Source organism: Lolium rigidum, chromosome 7 (genome assembly GCF_022539505.1).
Source record: "Lolium rigidum isolate FL_2022 chromosome 7, APGP_CSIRO_Lrig_0.1, whole genome shotgun sequence".
Lineage (NCBI taxonomy): Eukaryota > Viridiplantae > Streptophyta > Magnoliopsida > Poales > Poaceae > Lolium > Lolium rigidum.
In genome coordinates, this window is record NC_061514.1 from 41541102 (window position 1) to 41547700 (window position 6599).

The following is a 6599-nucleotide window of genomic DNA, read 5'->3' on the forward strand; positions in this document are numbered from 1 at the left end:
ATCAGACACCGACGGCGTGGGTAAGCCGCCAGGATGGTGCCACTAGTGGGACAAAGCTGCGACACCCAGCAGCGATGATTCCCCGCCGCCAGACAACTGCGATGAATGGGGGGCAAGGAGGAGGAGGAGAAAGAAGAGGTTGAGGAGGCGGTGACCCAGGCGAAAGCGAAGGCGCAGCCGGCGAGCACCATTGACGGTGAGGAGGACACAAGTTCCTCCGACGTGTCGAACGACACCGCCTCTTCGGAAAAGGTGACGAGCAGGAAGCGCCACCGTGAGGACGACAAGGCAGGGCCATTAAAGAAGAAGTAGTTTAAATTTTTTTTATGTAATTTGTTTATGTTTTTCGAAGTTTTTATATGTAAATTTTTTTTATGTTGCACCGTTTTTGAATATTAGCAGCAATATTAATACATCGTTACCTACACATTTCTTCTATCTATTAAAATAAAAATATAGTATTAAAGTTATGGGGGGGCGTGTTTGGGGAACGCGGCTGGGGAGCGACATCCTCAAGCGCGGCACGAACGAAACACGTCCCCCAAAGGATTAAGTCCGGCGCCGTTTGGGGATGTTTTGGGAAACGCGGCTGGAGATGCTCTTATATTTTGGAGAAATGTAGGCAATAAATATATTAGGTTCACTGAACTTGCAAGAAAAGCAATTTCTCGTCCTATACAATATGTCGAAGATTTATCTAAATTTATATGTATTTACACACTAAATAGTATGTACATATATTTAAATTTTAACAAATCTCGGATATGTTATGGGTAGGAGGGAGAAGTATACATCTCATCTGGGCATACGTCCTTCATTGTTTTGTTTCACCAAGTAGTACTTTTTATGTTAATCCCAACCGAGCTGCAGGGACGCGTCTCACTGAATTGTTTAGGCACCTCACTACATCAAGTGTGTCGTGCCAAGACCAGATTAGAAAACGAAGCTGCGGAGCTCACTGCAAACGTCACATCTCCCGTCTCGGACAAGATTACAACCTAGCTGTTGGACGGCCAGGATTGTGTGGAGCATAAGAGCATCTCCAGCCGCGTCCCCCAAACCGTCTCCCAAACCGCGCCGGATCGAGCGTTTGGGGGACGTGTTTCGTTCGTGCCGCGTTTGGGGGACGTCGCTCCCCAGCCGCGTCCCCCAAACGCCGCCCCCAAACATTTAAAGTATTTTTTTTTGGCTAGAAAGAAACTATTTAATAATATTCAAATCGGTTGAACATAAACAAATTATATATAAAACTTCGAAAAAATATAATTAAATACATATAAACTATCTACTTCTTCTTCTTCGCCGATGGCCCCGCCTCGTCGTCGTCATCGCGGTGGCGCTTCCTCGCTCGTCACCTCTTCCGAAGAGGCGGTGCTCGGCGCTCGACGCGTCGTCGCCGGTGCTCGTCGGCTGCGCCTTGGCCTTCGCCTTCGCCTTGGCCTTGGCCTTGGCCTTGGCCTTGGCGGCCTTGGCCTTGGCGGCCTTCGCCTTGGAAGCCTTCGCCTTGGCCGCCTTCGCCTTGGCCGCCTTCGCCTTCGCACGGGCCACCGCCGCCGCCGCGGCCTCGCTCTCTTCTTCCTCCTCCTCCCAGCCCCGCCATTCCTCCTCGCTGTCAACCGGCGGCGGGGAATCGTCGCCGCCGCTCGGCGTCCCGGCTCTCTCCCACCAATGGCGCCAGCCGCGGGCTTTCCTCGCCGGAGGTGTCGGACGGGAGCCGGGAGATGTAGCTCATCGTCGCTGGAGGTGTCGGATGAAGGCTTGGATGAATGGTGGCGTGCGTACGGCGTACGTACGGGTCTTATTGAGCGCGGATGAACGGCGGCGCAGAAGTCGAAGAGAGCAGCGGTTGCTCTTCCGAGGAGTCGGCGCTCCATTCCGGCGGGGTTGGCGCGTCGTCGACGCGCTTGCCAATGCGACGGTTCCGCTTCTCGTCAACCGCACCGTCGCTACGTATATGGCGGTTGAGCGTCCGAGCCGCCGACGGGTCGGCCCCGCGCCTCCTCGCCTCTCATTTCGCAGTGTCCGGCGTGCCCGGTGCGTCCCCCGTGGGACGGGGACGGGCTCGGGACGCCGGACACCGAATGGGGGCGCGCCGGACAAAAAAGGGCTTTGGGGGACGCGGCTGGAACGCTTTTTTTGTCCGGCGCGCCCCAAATCCCTTTGGGGGACGGTTTGGGGGACGCGACTGGAGATGCTCTAAGGGCGTTCTAAGGGGCTTGGCCTATTTCAAACACGAAAAGTATCCGTTTAAGCTAGACCGTGGATAAGGAAATGGCCGTCCGGTTACATCTGTTCATTCCGGTTGGATAGCCCATCCCAAACAATCAATACATGAACCAAAATGGCTATACATAAAATGAAAATAGAAGTTCACACCGCTACTTTAGTCAATCATAAAGTGCACATAAGTAGCTAACCATGTTGCAAAAAGTCACAAGTTCAAATAAAATGAAGCAAAGTAGAATAGATATGGCCATATGGGCATTCACGCGTCGCGTTCGCAGATGATGACTCTCATCTTCAAGAACCAAGCGATTTGGTCTGGATGCATGGTGCTTAAATTGACGAACATGATGCGGTTCTCCTCCGCAAGCAACTTGGATGTGTGGCCTCCATCCTCCGAATCTTTATGTCTTGCTTGGTGTCGATGAAGGTGGCGGTGGTCGCCTCCTTGTCCCGACGGTTCTTCTCGTCCCTCTTGGCTAGGGCCTCTTGTGTCTCGGTCGTCATCGTCTTCAAGGTCTCGCTCAACGTCAGGGCAGCATCACGCTTCAGATCGATCTTAGTGGACTTGCAACCCCTTGGCTGGGATGGAAGGGAATTTTGGCCCGGGCTTCATCTTCGCCATCGATGGCCACTTCCACATCGGCTCTGCCATTATTGACGATGTTAATGTAGGCCTCGAGGTGGACCTCGAGGTGGACTCTGAGACCTAGCCCACTATATAAGGGCTAGGGGGGGCAGATTCAACTAGATGCAACACCCTGTAACCCTAGTTTCATATAATACAATCTCGGCGATTCGTCCTTGATCATATTTTTCTTCGGCTGCCAAATTTGGCTGACCGGTTGGTTGATTCGTCAGTGTCCTCGTTCCTAGAAACCCAAATCCCTCATCATGGGTATTGATAAGGTTAACCCTTTGTCACGTGCCAACAAACTAACAATGGACCATGTGGTAGCCGGCGAAATACTAGTTTTTCGGGTGGCGGGAGTGGGAGTGACTTCTATGCTGCTGGCGAGCGGACCATGTAGACATACAAGGGGGACAACAAGCAAGCGCGTTTAGACTCGTTTGTTATCCTTGTTGACGCATATCGACCGCAAATTTGAACCACTAATGCATCAGCGTGGACATGCTAATCATTTTGCGTGTGGCTGTTGGACTAGGGTTTTACCTAAATTTCAATCAGTTGAACATTCTTTACGTCAGACGGCTAGATATATCATAGAGAACATATCTAGTGATAATACCTTAGCTTATTGGGAAATTTTGTTACAGGACACCGTTACTTTATGACGTTTGCTAAAACACATCGTCTAATTGTGTCTTTACTAGGTACCATTATTTTGTGGTACATTTGCCACAACACATCACCTAGCTAAAAACGGAAAGATTTGTAGTTTGTCTTCAAAACCAGTCATCATTCGCAAATGTGCAAAACTTTCCATTTTTAGACAGGTGGTGTGATGTGGCAAATGTGTTAGAGAATTATAATGGTACCTGGCAAAGATAAAATGAGACGATGTGTTTCAGAAAATGTCACAAAATAACGGTTTCATGTGGCAAATTTCCCCCAACTTAATTGATACCATGATACCACTCTTCCAAATTTAAATTGTAAGTGTTAGAAAATCTGGAAATAAAATTTTGGGTGTTCACAAGATATGTGTTCACGTACCCTGTAACTTTCATAACCAAATTCGAAATATCCTTGGAGAAACAAAAAAGAGAAATCCATCTTGAATAGTGTCACACAAAGATAAAATCACAAAATGCGACTATTCAGGTAGCATTTATCTTTTTTTATTTCTCTTTGTGTATATTCTAGACAATGTAAACACACATCTTGTGAAAAGCCACAAAAAAATTAACTTTGTTTATATTTACAAATTTAAATTTTGTGAAGTGGTATCATGATATCATGTGAGGTATCATATCACTAGATATTTTCCCATATATCACAGGCTACATCGACCAGGTTGACTTTGTTAAGATCATTTGCGCAGCTTAGATAGAGCATGTGATTAGACGCTGGATTATTAGTACTACTCCAAGTGGAAGTCAGATAATGTCAGGAGCAGATGCTTGATCTCGATCGAGGGAACACCGCTGACACCTCCGCTAAACAATCCGGCGAATCATCGGTGGTGTAGCACGGATTCACGGAAGATAAGGACGGGCTAGCGTACACGATCGGCATGTGCACTTTGACCCTGCACATCGACACATCGTGTTTACGCCGCGCGAGACGGGCACAGAGGATAGGATCAGCTACCCCGGCTGGGATCTGGGATCTCCTCTCATCTCTCAAGTTCCCAACCCCAACAACCTACCACCAGATTCCGATGGGGTCCCATTCTTCAACTGCCATGGTTGGTCACTTGGCTACGTCGCCTTGCAGCTGCGAATTGTTTTGCCCATTTTGGTCGGCTCTCCTCCGTCCACTTAGCCGCCTTTTCTTCCATTCCCTCATGCGGCTGGATATCCCACCTTGCAACTAGCCATAGGATCATGCACAGTTTGATGTTTACAAGAAACAACTTCTATGCACGTTTGACCGTGAGATTTGGCCCCAATTCCTAACAAAACGACACATTTTCTTAGATAAAGAAGATAATGTGAATTTGTACATTTCAAACATCGGGCCCTCATTTTTCTACATGGAGAATGAATGCCTTAGGGGCGGGGCATTTGCGACCGATTATGTCTTAAGATCGATTACAACTAGTATTGGAAGCCTGCTCCACCAACTCCTTAATATTCTAGAATGTGCATTTTGTTATGAATTTTTTGTTGCTTTTATGAGTTTTTAGCCTTATATGTTGTTGTTGTTGTTGTTGTGTGTGTTGCAGTCTACATCCTCCATTCTCTCATATGCATGATGTTGCAGAGGTCAGGTTTATCTAACTATATTACCTTCTAATAAAAAATTATTCCCCAAAAACACATGCCACCACAACCGGTGTTGGCGGGGCATTTCAATTCCCCTCTCTCGCTCTTTCTCGACTTCCGCAATCTGTCACATCGTTGCTGGCTGCCTAGTCATCTACAACACCCCCCATATTTCTTTTGCATCTCAGCTTTGTTGTTGTGGAAGCTTCCATCGCTGCTTCCTATGGCCGCCATGTCCGCTGAGCACCGAAGAGGATGTTACGACATGGGCACACCAGTTACCCCATCATCTAACTCTTCAGATAGTAGACATGACACCAGTTGTCGTGATAAGGGACCATGTTCTTACCAATGAGGTGCCTACGCAAGTTCGTTGGGTGAGCCGATGAACCGAACACATAAACCTCCAAGTTTGTCAATGTGGTTTTGTTGTAACAAACTTGTCCTTGATAAGGAAAATGCATCAACCTTTACATTTGGAGTGTCGAAAACTCTCTATGGCCGGTGAGATACAAAAGATTGTGAAAACTTAGCGCAGGCTCCATGTTGGTGCCAATGTAGCACTACTAAATATGTGGAATTGTAGTTTCCAATGAATCATTCCTCGTTCGATTTATTTATTCCAAACTTCATGACATTGTAATAAATTGTACAATGTGTGTCTTCATATGCAAAGATATGAAGAGATTTTATGGCTATTACTCCCACCGTCCCAAAATATAAGGCGTTCTTGAATTTTGTTGGCCAATGACTTACAAGTTTGGTTATGATTTGTACTTATAATATGTTCACAAATTTTGTATAAATATGTATGAAATGGAAAAGATTGCAAGATGAAATGCAACGATACCATCTATACGTATGAACCCATATAATTTAGTATATATTAGTGGTCAAATTCGTTCATCAAAGACCATGCTAAAAATCGTGCCTTGTATTTTTAGATGGATTGAGTATCCAAAATTTAATTAAGTGCAAACACAAAGAACATTGTTTTGCACGTAGAAGACACTGAGTAATCTTTCTCAATTTCCTTCTTTTATTCACAAGCAATGAACTAGCACAGCTCACAAATCATTCCACCATCCCTTCCATTATCTCGGATCACACAAAACCTTTTTTTTATTCACAAGCAACCTACATGAGCGATGGTTTAGCAATATATTATAGTTTGTGGTATTCTGTAGTTTCCTTACTTGTTCATTTCAAACTTCATGGCGTTGTAATAAATTGCACCATGCACCTTGAGATGCAAAGACCAGAAGATATGTTATGCGAGCATTATCCAAAATATATACTCCGGAGTATGTTAATTGCAAACGCAGATAACAATCTTTCATATACATTATGTGAGTATATAAAGGTTGAGTAATCCATCTCCTTCTCCTTCATTATTGGCAATTACGCAGGTCAAAGAAGAATAAAAAATCACCGAGTCAAATCCTTCCACCTCCTCAACACGATATCATCCGCGTATTCATATG